General features: G+C 43.4%; 1 protein-coding gene across 4 annotated transcripts in view; it reads left to right on the top strand.

Annotated features, from left to right (window-relative positions):
* The window catches only part of DENND2B (DENN domain containing 2B), a 171,320-nt gene that overhangs the window by 54,082 nt on the left and 104,789 nt on the right, over positions 1 to 12,449 (top strand). For 3 of the 4 annotated variants that reach the window (XM_061201421.1, XM_061201422.1, XM_061201423.1), the window contains one exon: positions 10,787 to 10,875. The gene's annotated coding sequence lies outside the window, so the exon portion shown is untranslated. Of the gene's footprint in view, positions 1 to 10,786; positions 10,876 to 11,366; positions 11,610 to 12,449 lie in introns of those variants that run through there. The other variant, XM_061201420.1, reaches the window with a different exon arrangement.

The following is a 12,449-nucleotide window of genomic DNA, read 5'->3' as shown; positions in this document are numbered from 1 at the left end:
GTGAGCTTTCTTTATCTCATCTAGCCACTAGTTCCCAGAGATAGCTCCATGGGGAGTAAGTCATGGGGTAGTTTTTTATCTTCCTGTTCTGTAGGGGGACTTAAGAGCTTCATGAACCAGAGATGTTATCTTATTTCTCAATTTAAGGGACTCCACAGACTTGATTTTCTTTTTCTCTTCAGCATACTTGCCTGGGATATTATTAGGACCCCAGTTACCCCTGGGTCTGCAAATACAGTGTGTGTCCCCTGGATACACTATTGTTCTAACCAGAATGGAGCAAAGTAAGACATGGACCTCATTTGATCTGGACTCTGTACGTCGGTCAGTAAACTCAAAATCACATGGACTCATCAGTTGACTCATATTGAACCATTCCTCAAGTGTCTTTCACTTATACCATTTTTTTTTATTCAAACAGAAAGTCACAAAAATTTACTTATACCATTTTCATCCTGTTGTCATGCAGTTTTTTTAAATAAACTTAAGTGTAAAATGATATCTTTTGTCCTTTTAAAATTTAATCTTGTTATACTTAACCTATGGTTCTAAGTTTGTGGAGGCCCTTTTTTTGGAATTATCTCTAATATGTTAATTTTCCCTCCCAATTAATTTGTTATATGCATTTTAAAAAAATTTTTATTTATTTATTTATTTATGGCTGTGTTGGGTCTTCGTTTCGTGCGAGGGCTTTCTCTAGTTGCGGCAAGCGGGGGCCACTCTTCATGGCGGTGCGCGGGCCTCTCACTATCGCGGCCTCTCTTGTTGCGGAGCACAGGCTCCAGACGCGCAGGCTCAGCAATTGTGGCTCACAGGCCTAGTCCTCCGCGGCATGTGGGATCCTCCCAGACCAGGGCTCGAACCCGTGTCGCCTGCATTGGCAGGCAGATTCTCAACCACTGCGCCACCAGGGAAGCCCTGTTATATGCATTTTTGATAAGCGTGCCTTACCCGAGTCATTGATAAAAAAGGGTGACCAGGATGGGATTAGAACAGATGGGAATGTCCAGATTTCTAGGAGTTCCAGAGTACTCCTTTGTAGTTGATACTGATCCATTTTGCTCTTCCATTTGGACCCAGCTGTCCTGAGTTACCAGATTGTGCTACTGCCAGTGCCTTCCTGTTTTATCCATAAGATCAAGAGGGATTTTTCTGAAGTCCAGATAAATTGTGTCCTGGCATTCTTTGATATATGTGTGTGCATATGTATGTGTTTATTTATGTGATACATAATATATATCATATGTAAATATATATTATGTAAATATGTGTGCATATTCTTTTTTAAACCCCCAGACTGTTATTTATAGACCACTTACTGTCTATTGCTGAGTGTTTTACATATATTATCTCCTTTATTCTCTACTATAATTCCATGTTAACTTTATTAAATAAAAGTAATGACTTTTTTAACATGACTTTATTTAATCTCCAGTGATCAGTGCTTCCTTCTTTATGTCCTTGCTACTTTTCGTGTTTCATATACTCTGTTCTGGAGTTTTGCCTATGATATTGCCTATTTAATAAATACTTATTGAGCATTTGCTGTGTGTAAAGAAAACACTGCATTATAGCCTGTTGGAAATTCAGAGATGAATAAGAAAGAAATGGTCCCTTTGCTCAGAAGAGCTTATATGTGATTTAAAATATGAAGGCATAAACAATGGCTTAGTGGGGGGGAAAAGGGAAATCAAGAAAACACACTAAAAGAGAGTCCTGAGTGTGAATGGAACGCTGAAACTAGCCCACCTACAAAGTTCTAAATGGAAATCTTTAGAAGCCAGGTTCTAACATGTTACAACCTGTTTACAAAAATGGAAGGTATCCATTTGACTGATGGTTTTAAATCCTATCCCACACTTTGTTGGAGTGTCTGCTTGAGTTTGAGGGTGAGGAGAGGCAGACCAGAAAAAATGGTCCACTTTTACAATCTTTCATTTTAAAAATATTGTTAAAATATAGAGTATATGTTTTTTATACGTACAGTTTAAATGTGAGTATTCATGTATCTGCCACCCAGCTTAATATAGAAAACATTACCATTAGCTTTAAAATCTCCTATGTACCCTTGCCAATAATTGCATTAATTTTAGAAAATAAATATATATTAAATTGTAGAAGTAAAACAGTAACCGTGTGGCATATTTAGAACTTAGTAAGAAGGAAAAAATTGCTAATGTGGTTATTGTTTTGGTATAATTTCCTTTTTTGCTTGTATGTGTTTTCTACATTTTAATGTAGTTATAGCTTTGTCATGCAAAATTAGCATTGTCTGATACTGTTAAAGTCTTCACAGTCACTTTTTAAATAAATAATACGTGTATGTATTGCAAATTCAAAAGGTACAAAAAGATGTACAGTGAAAAGCAAATCTTCCTCCTACGTTCTTTCTCTTTTCTTTCCCTAGAGCCGATCACTGTTACCAGTTTGTGGATTATAGTCATTTCTTTTAATGGCTGCACAATTGTCCATCTAGTGCAGTGTTTCTCAGACTGCAGGTCATCATTAGTGGGATGGGGAATCAATCTAGTGGGGCTCTACAAGCTTTGTTTGTTTTCTTAATGAAATAGATTAGGATAGAAAATGGCAGAGAGCATCACACATAGTAAAGATAAGTATCGTTTGCAGAAACTTTTTGGTTCAGTTTTGTATACATACACACGTGCACACACGCTCTCTCATACATGCACATTCTGTATTACTACATAAAATTTATTTTGTATGGGTAGTGGTCAAAAAGCACTTGACATTTACCAATTTAGTAATGACTCACATGGAGTTTGTTTCTAATTTTCTTTATTATAAATAATGCTGGGAGCATGCATTTTTTCCCCTCATACTTGGGCATTTTATTCTTAGGACAGCTTCCCAGAAATGAGGCCACTGAGTCAAAGGATATGAGCATTTTAATTGATCTAGCCAAGATGCTTTCCAAAAGCTATATCCCATTTACTATTTAATAAATGCCATCTGTACTTGGTTCAGGATAGGTTATCTTTATTTCAGTACTGACATTTTTTCTATGCATTATATATGTGGCATATATATATATATATATATATATATATATATTTAACAAAATGGGATAATTACTTTTTCTCCAAGTAATATAAACTAAACACTGCCCATTTTAGTAAATATTCTTCTACAGCTGTTCTTCTTATTCTGGGGCAGCTTTCCTTGGAGGTAGGGTTTGAAGGGTGGCCACTCTTGCTTCTCAAACTTGAGTCATTCTTACCCATGTTTATGATATGTACCATATACACTTTTATTTATTTATCTTTAAATTAGCTTTTACAAGACTTTTTATTTTTAAGTAATTTTAGACTTGCAGAAAGTCTGCAAAGACAGTACAAGTTCCCCTAATCTAACATAACTATGGTATACTTATCAACTAAGAAATTAACGTTGGTATAATGTGAACTATAGCCTTAATTGTATTTCATTAGTCTTCCCCATTAAGGTCCTTTTTCTGTTCCAGGGTGGAATCCAGGATCCCACATTACATTTAGGTGTTGTGTCTTAGTCTCCTCCAGTCTATGGCAGTTCTTCCGTCTGTCCTTGCCTTTTATGACCTTGAGACTTTTGAGGAGTACTGGGAAGGTGTTTTATACAATGCCCCTCAAGTTGGTTTGTTTGATGTTTTCTCATAATTAGATTAAGGTTATGGATTTTTGGGAAGAACACCACAGAAGTGCAGTGCCCTTCTCATTGCTTCATGTCAGGGGTACATGATGTCAGTGTATCTTATTACTAGTAATGTTAACTTTGATCACTTGGTGAAGGTAATGTCTGCCAGGTTTCTCCACTGACAAGTTCCCTGTTTCTGCCTTTGTAATTAATACATATTCTGAGAGAGATACTTTGGAGGTTGTGTAAGTATCCCATTTCTCTTTAAATGTTTACCCACTAATTTTAGCAAAACATAACTAAAAGCAAACAAAAAACATATATACCTTCTTTAGCATTGGTCTACTCAATGACTTCAGTGAAAATGGAGTTAATAGCTGGTTATCTTTTTTAAAAAAATACACATTAAGATAAATACAAGAGCATTAAAAATTTTTTAAATGTCCTTATACCACTTGTAATCATCTTGTATATATGTACCACACCTTGAAAACCTTGGACCACCCTGAGGTGCTAAGCACCAAATGGTTTAGGTTCTGTGGTGTTATTGTTGATCCCTTATTTGTTAGATCGATTAGTTGGTTGGTTTCTTAGTTCATATGTTAAAAATTTATTAATTGTACTTGGTACAGAACCCTAAACTAGGCTTCAGAGTTAAGACATAGGCTAGTAGGAGAAATGAGCTGGATAAGCCTTGGTGCACTAAAATACGAAAATATGAACTAAATATCACTAAAATATGAACACGGCAGATGCAGGAGTAGTAGACCGTTCCAGGGAGTACAGGGGGTGGAGGTAGAGAATCCAGTCCAACCTGGGAAAATAAGGGGAGACAGTATGGAGGAGGTGATATGGCTGGACCCACATTTCCCACAGCTTTGCCCGGATCTTATTCTAAGGGGTACTGCTTTCTGAGGCTCAAGGTATTTTCTTGGTTATATCATGGAAAAGCTGTTTGAGTGCACATTCCTCTTATTCCTCCATCTCCTTTTCCTTCACTTTGCACCCTACCTCCCTCCCTCATCCTGAAGCTTTAGTCATGACGGGTAAGATCGTGGTTGAGCTTGGAGTTCTGAGTCAAGTAAACATGAGAAGCCCATTCTGGAAGGGTAAATGGGGCTTCTAGAGGGGGTCTGGGATACTGCCTCCTTGGTCCAGTTGTTTCTGGCCCCAAGACTGTGTTTATGTGGCCCAGTGTTAAAATGCTTGGACTTAACAAGGGGCAGTGGTCAGGGGCCTGTGGATTTGAGAGAGTCCAGAAATTAGCCCATATATACACTCTGTGACAGATACTCCGAGGCACTGGATCAAGGCACTGAGTACCTTGTGTCCTGGGGATCTGAACTTTGAGCCTCATATTGAGGGTTGTGAGCTGAGTGGAGGTGGACTGGGGCTAGAAGGCTGGCGCACAGGGGAGTGTGCTCAACCCAGCATGAAGAGGTCCAGTAGCCGCTTCACCACAGGGCAGTGGGATCTAGGATAATTATAGGCTGAGCCCACGCTTTCTGAGTTCAGAGCCTCAGGGTCGGAGGGGAGTAGGTGGGGAAAGGGTCGGAGGCAGGTGGGATTAGGTCAAGAATAAGGACCTGGAAGAATTTCCTACCATAAAATGCCAGGACTTGAGCAAAGAATGGGTTTTTCTCTGTTTTCCCAGGAAGGCTGTGAAGCAAAGTATGTGTAGCAGTGGCCAGCACACTGGAGGTCCTGCCAGCTGTGGCTCCCAGGCAGAGGAGGGCTGGAATTGCTATCTGGAGGAATGCGTTTGTTTTGTTGATGCAAAGGCCCTGGTAGAGCCCATGAAGAGACTGCTTGATTGGCAGTAAGCAGATTGTCTTCCAAGAGAACTTCGTTAGATATTGCCAGTGCTTCTGCTTTGTAAAGGCTGCTTTGTCTCAGACTGATGGCTAGGAGTGAGTCCCAGGCAGAGCTGCAGTCTTCTTCCAGGCACTTCCCAGGCCATTTCCTAATTTCCCCATCCTGTGTTTGGTGCTTTTCTTCTCTTAGGCCAGCTGTTCTTAGGCAGGGAGTCTGAATCTCCATCTTTTCCTCTAGGAAAGGTTGCCTTATGTTGGTGATGATCTTCTTCTATCTGATCCCAAGCAGATGACTCCAGAGCCCCATGGGGTTCTGCTGAAAGGATTAGATGGAGGCTCTGTAGCACCTGAAACAAGAAGTCTTTTTGCTGCTTTGGACTCATTCAGAAAGCAAGGGGACTAGGTGACTAGGATAGAACCACGGGTCTGGGTGACTGCCAAAGAACAATGCAGTAGAACATTGAAGCTAGAAGGGACCATTGGAGAACAGCTAGTTCCAACAGCCCAATAGTCCTCTCATTACATGCAGGAAAAAGCGGAGGCTCTATGGGGGACAGGGACTTGCTCAAGATCTCACTGCCCTGTAACCAGGACCTGGACTCCAGTCTGATGACTCTTTTCTCTACTCCTGAATTTTTAGTTTTTCCCTTCTTAACCACATTGCCACTCAGAGGTAGAAAAGGAAAATTGTTAAGTTCTAAAGAGCTCTTGTGTAAACCTGCCTACTCACATGGCAACCAGACCCCAGTGTAGGAAAATGGGCAGGATGCATGGGTAGAACTGGGTGTCTTCAGCGGACATGCTGCTGGACCCCAGTCTGGTGGGCACTGGGAGCTAGGCTCCCTAGAGGCATCTGAAGTTATACTGCATCTCTTAGGCATTCTAGGATCCAGCCAGTAATATTGAGATAACAGCTTTCTTTTCTTGAATTCCAGTGATCCCAAAGTAAGGAGTGACTTTAAAAGATTTATTCTGCTCCTATGTTTTCAGATTTGGCATTTCAGTTTTTAAAGGGGCAAGAAAAGACTATAATCTCTTCTAGTGACCAAATCTAGAATCTAATGATCATATACACACATATGTATTAAAAAAAAAAAATATATATATATATATAAAATTTTTTTTTCTTCTCTTTAATTTGAGTGGATAGACTAAGTCTATCCACTCAAATTCCCTCATCTAATGGAGGGGACAGCTGTTTCTGTGGGTTTTTTTTTTAAAGCGTCTTTTTAAATGATTCATTTATCGAACACATTAATTGGTCGCCCACTCTGAATGAAATATGAAAGTAGATAGACTTCAAGGGGCTCACAACTGTGGGGGAGAGGGAGTGCAAGTAGCAGTGATAAAATGATATAAATACCATGATAAAGGCATCCTAAACTGCTGTGGGCTTGCAGAGTAGACAAACAGATCCTGCCAGGAGATCAAGAAATATTTCACAGAGGAGGTGATAACTGAGTTGGGCCTTGAAAGCGATTTGGTTTTGCTAGTTAGGGGAGGAGAGGCACTCAGAAAAAGATAACAGTGTGAGCAGCTGGGGAGGGAGAGGAGAAATGCAGTTTTCAGAGCACCAGCTGGTGTGTGATGGTTGTGCCTGTAATGGAGTGGTGGTCGTGGGGGAGTGTGGCAGGAGAGGAAGCCAGAAGGGATTTCAGATTTTGGTGGCGATGTCTGTCATGGGAGGGGTTTGGGCTTAGGCACACTGCTATTGCTATTATTTAGGCCTTCATTATTTTTCCCCCAGACAGTAGTTTTCAGTTTCTTTTTAGTAATGGAAAAACATTTTTTCAAACTATTTACACCCATCTCCAAATTATAAAACATAAGATGACTTTTTAAAGTAAAAGTATATTTTCTGTAAGCACAGTGACCTGCACAGTGGAGGTGAGAGAAAGCATTTTTGTCCTTGAATGGAGCTGACCCGGGAGACCTTCTCATCTGTGGGCGTTGAGCCATTCCTGCATCCCGCTTGGTTTGGCAGTGACGCTGGTTGTGGAGTGCCTGTGAGTGGGCACTCTGGGACTGGGAAAGGCTGTAAAACCCTGGAGCGCGTCCCCGGAAGAGTGACCTTACGAGGAAAGTTCTGGGAAACAAACCACAGGGAGACTTTACAGGAATTTTTGGTCGAGCCCACAGGCAAGGCACATGAGGAAAAGACGTGTAATTATAGTTTGTAAGTCTATGAAAAGATACAATGAGTGACGTGAAATGGCTGTTCTAAGTTTCTTCTTCCTGTTGGACAGGAAGAAAGGGGGTTTTATGCATTCATTCAGCAGATTTTTATTGTGTGCCAGCCGTGAGCTGGACCCTATACTAAATGCAGAGAATATGGTGGTTAGCAAAACTTTCAAACTTCCTGCTCCTAAGGAGGTCAGGGGGGAAACAAGTAATCACACAAATGAGCAATTGCAGGTTATGGTAAGTGCCATGGAGGATGAGTCCTCATTTAGACTGGAGGATCGTGGAAGACTCCTCTGAGGAGGTGAGAGGCAAGTTGAAGCCAGATGAGTAAGATTCAGCCAGGTGAAGACTAGGGTGTGGAGGAATGTCCCAACAGCCTGGAGAAAATCTGACACTTTGGGAACTAAAAGGAAGCCTGTGTAGCTGGCACCCAGAGCGGGAGGGCAGGAAATGTGCTGAGAGGAGAGGAGGCTGGAGAAGGATCATGCTGGGCCTTATAGGTCCTGGTAAGAATTTAGATTTTATCCTAAATGCAGTGGGAAGCCATTGAAGTGTGCTAAGCAGGAAATGACATGATTTGGTGTAAAAGGGTGATTCAGACAGCTCTGTGGAGAATGGAGGTGTGAGGGCAAGAGTGAAAGCTGGGGCGATTAGGAGGTTTGTGCAGTGGTTAAGGGGAAAGACTGGGGTGGCAATGGAGGTGCAGAAAAACGGACAGATAAAAGATAAATCTTGGAAGTAGAATTATTTGGAGTTGGTAAGTGGATTGGCTGCGGGGAGTGTGAGGTAGGGATGTGCAAGGATATCTCCTGGGTTTCTGGCTCAAGTCTGCATGTGGCCTCCCAGCAGATGCTAGGCCACATACGGCTGTAAAAGCCCTATCCTTCCGGAAAGGTCAGGTAGGATTGATCTGAATCCAGCCTTGCAGAGGCAGCAGAAGGATTCAGCTGTCCTTTTGCTCTGCCCAGTTCAAGGAGCTTATACACAATAGCAGCACCCAAGCAGCGATTTCAGTTCTCCCACTAACGCGGCCCTTACTATGTCCCTACCTGGTCCCCCCAGGGGAGGGCCCTAAGGAACCGCTGTAACCCCGTGTGCCACTAGGGGGAGCATGGCCTGCATTCTGTGTCTGGTCTGGAGGGCTTTTTGAAGTTTGCATTACTTTAGAGACTGACTTGTATCAGCTTTAGTACTCAACCTTGTCCCTTCATGCTGCTTAGAAGAATTCCTGACATATGGTAGGTGCTCAATAAACATTAGTTGGTATTAATATTATAACTGTGACTATTGTCTTATTGTAGAAATGAATGGGCATCACCTCTGCTTTCTCATCATGGAGACTGGGCAAGTGGAATGTGCATTTTGGGCATCAGGAGGAGAGCAGAGGGCTGCCTGTTGGGAATGGGATGGGGGAGAAGTTTAGTGATTTGATGGTGTTGCCCTTGCCGTTTCATCTTGTCTTCCTTTGCAGATGGGGGTGGGGGACACTAGGGCCTACAAGGAATTGCTGAGTTGGTACTTGGGTCAGGGTATTGGGTTGGGTATTTCCAGTAGGTGGTTGAGTATGCCCTCTTTGAAGCTCTGATTGCTTCACTGAAGCAACAGTGCCCCCCACTTAGGGTTTGTGCCATTCTGTTATTTCCTGTTGTATTTTGTGACACGCCTCCTACCTTACCTCCTGACATATATTTACCTTTTAAACTCGACTGAATTAAAATCTTGTTTTAAGAAATTTGTGATATATTGGAGATTAGTCAAAAACACAGAAATTCTGCAAGCGATCTCAGTATTAAAGATTCCATCAGGATCTCTCTAGCACTGTTTTAGGAAGCAACACTGAAAAATGTCTTCCTTGAGCCTCAGTGTCCTCTTGGGGGCATACCGACTGCCCCAGGTTTTTGTTTGTCGGTGGTGAAGAACAGCTGAGATGAAGCTCTTAGCTCAGTGCCCGATTGAAGGAGAATGCTTTCACACACATCTCATGCTCGTCCCAGCCCTGTCACTTGCCCAGGGGGTAGGTTTTATAGGTGGAAACTGGGAGGCTAGGTGATTTGCCCAAGGGCACTTGGCTGTTGTGGAGCCTGGCACTGCCTGATCTTCTGACCCCTGCTCTGTCTGGTGCTCTTGGAACTACTCTGCTTAATATACGGAAGAGAGTTGAAAGGCTTGGGTACTATTTCTAGATCTGTTATCTTCTGGTTCTGTGACCTGGGCCAAGTTATTTGACCTCTCTTTTAGATTTTTTAAAAAATCTGTTAAATTAGTATGATAATACCAATCCTAACTCTGGGTCTCTTGGGTTGAACAGATGAGCCAAGATTTGTAAGAGTACTTTGGAGAAGTGTAAGGGAATTTATAGCTATAGGGCAGGACTTTTTTTCTCTAATCTGTGCACCAGTATGTTTCACATCTCATAGAGGCTATTGTAGAGCCTTCAGGCTAAAAGATGATAGTAGGGCCTATCTGATCACGACTCAGAAGGAGTCTCTATCTTCCGCAGGGAACCCCGCCTTGTATCTCATAACTGGCTGTCAAAAAAGCTGTTAGTTTGTAAGATCAGATGGCAGTGTACTTTAGAGGAAAGTACCAGACTAGGGGCAGCGGACTGGTCTCTACTGTTAGTTCTTCGACTGCCAAACTGGCTTTGTAACTGTGGACTAAATATTTGATCCCTCTGAGCCTTAGTTTTCCCATCTATAAAATGGTGATAATGATATCTATCCAGTATACTTCAAAAGGTTTTGGGAATCGAACAAAATAGTGCATGTAAAAGAATATTACAAAGCAGGGGACTTCCCTGGTGGTCCAGTGGATGACTCCGTGCTTCCAATTTAGGGGGCCCGGGTTTGATCCCTGGTCAGGGAACTAGATCCCACATGCCACAGCTAAGACCCGGCACAGCCAAATAAATAAATATTTTAAAAAATATATTACAAAGCAGAAATCTGCACCGGGGGATTACACTTAGAGGGCCTGCTGTGTCCCAGGCACTGTGCTAGCTCTTTAACAGCACTGATATTATTTCTGGCCGTGACGACAGCTCACAGAAAGCCTGGGCTTTAGGCTGTATTTGTATCACATTTGTTGCTTGGGCTGTGACTCTGACTTGCCCAGGACACTTACTGGACCTGACCTAGTGTCTTTCCTCTCCATTGCAGGAAGATGAGAGACTGCTTTGGCACCAGCACTAGTACCATGAGTCCCTGCACTGGTTAAAGCCATCGCCACGACCTGGGCAGGCAGCAAGGTAAGCAGAGAGGCCAGTCCAGGCGAGCTCCAGGGAGGTGAATGCATTTCCGCCTCAGCTGCTGCCGGGGAAAATCCCAAGCGCACAAACAAGTCAAGGCAGTGCATCTGGGTCCTCCTACCCTCACTCCAGGACCCAGAGGAAGGGCTTGCTTCCCCTCCAAGTGTTCCAGCTAGCTCCCTCCCGCCCTGGCCAGGACTCTTCCAAGTTATAAAAAAATGAGACACTGGTGGGGAGCAGAACAAGTCCACTCACTGTCTTCTCCCTTCTCCCCTCTGAGCTGTTGAAGCGAGTTCCCAGGAGCAGCCCAGAGCCCTTGTCTGACTGGAAGGGAGGTAGGAGGAGTGGAATGCGTGCAGAGACCGAGCTGATCAAAAGACAGTGCTGTTTCGTGAAAGCCTCCCAGAACTGAGGGAGAGAGAGGGAGACAGCGAGGGAGGGGTCGGGGGAGAGAAAGGGAGGGAGAGAGAGAAAGGAAGGGAGGGAGGGAGAGATCGGGAGCGAGCGCTGGCGAGAACAGGGTCTCCATGACGACTGGCCTGGCTGGCCAGCCGTGCTCCGCTCATTTGGCTGGAAGGAGCGCCACGAAAGGTCAGAGGAAGGAGCCGTGGGAAGCTCGCAGCAGGTATCCGAGCCGGAGCGAGTGGATTTGGGGGCCCTGGGCTCCCTAACAGACTGTGGTGTGAGCCAAACTGCTGAGAATGGAGTGGGCAGGAAAGCACCGGGACTTTCAGGTAAGGTCAGCTCCGGGCTTGGATTGTTTTTCCTCCTTTCCTGGCCAGTCTTGGGCTGTTTTCTGGGAGGCAGGCAAGTGTCTGTACTCTGTGCTCGGGGTCTGGGGCTCAGGAATGATGTCATGCTCCAACAGTTGGATTCTATTAGCTTAAGGAGGAGGGAAACAGCCAATTTTCTTGACTTTGCAGATCTAGCTGATCTCACTCTTACTGAACCTGAGGTGTTTAGACTTCACTATAGGAATCATCATCTTACTTTTATTTAGCACAAAGGCTCAGGATATTTTACAGGAAGAGTCTTTTATGTAGAAAAAATGAGTTATCATCACTCCAGCATTGTGTTTGTAGTTCTTACATGGAAACTCCGGTGTCTTTTGAGTGGCTTGGTTTGTTCTAGTGAACACTGTCTGTTTTGTCTCTTGGTGCTGCTATGTCTGACCTAATGAAAAAAAAAAAAGCTAATTAACTCAACTGGGAGCCTGTGGTGAGCTCCAAGTCTCTCTGGAGTAGTTATTAGGACAGAGGGACTGTCCTAGGGATATTTGAACCGGGGTCGGTCTCTCTCTCTGGCCCCCAGGTAGCTTGGTAAGAAGCAAGCCGTCCTCCTTCATTAATAAAGCCCATCACAGGCTTTCCTAAGAAAATACATGGTGTGGAGGCAGGTGGTGTCTGGGGGCTGAGGGACCTGCAAAGAGGTTTCTTATCCAGATATCTCAGAGTGAGCTGCTGCTAAGAGCTGGGTTACCTGAGGAGACATGAAGTGCTGTGGTTGTGCTGAATGGATTCCTTGGTTAATATTTTAACCAAATCTCAGGGCATGCAGTGTCCATGCCGCACGCC

The sequence above is a fragment of the Eubalaena glacialis genome, chromosome 10 (genome assembly GCF_028564815.1).
Source record: "Eubalaena glacialis isolate mEubGla1 chromosome 10, mEubGla1.1.hap2.+ XY, whole genome shotgun sequence".
NCBI classification, from domain to species: Eukaryota; Metazoa; Chordata; class Mammalia; order Artiodactyla; family Balaenidae; genus Eubalaena; species Eubalaena glacialis.
This window is presented reverse-complemented; position numbering and strand designations above follow the sequence as displayed.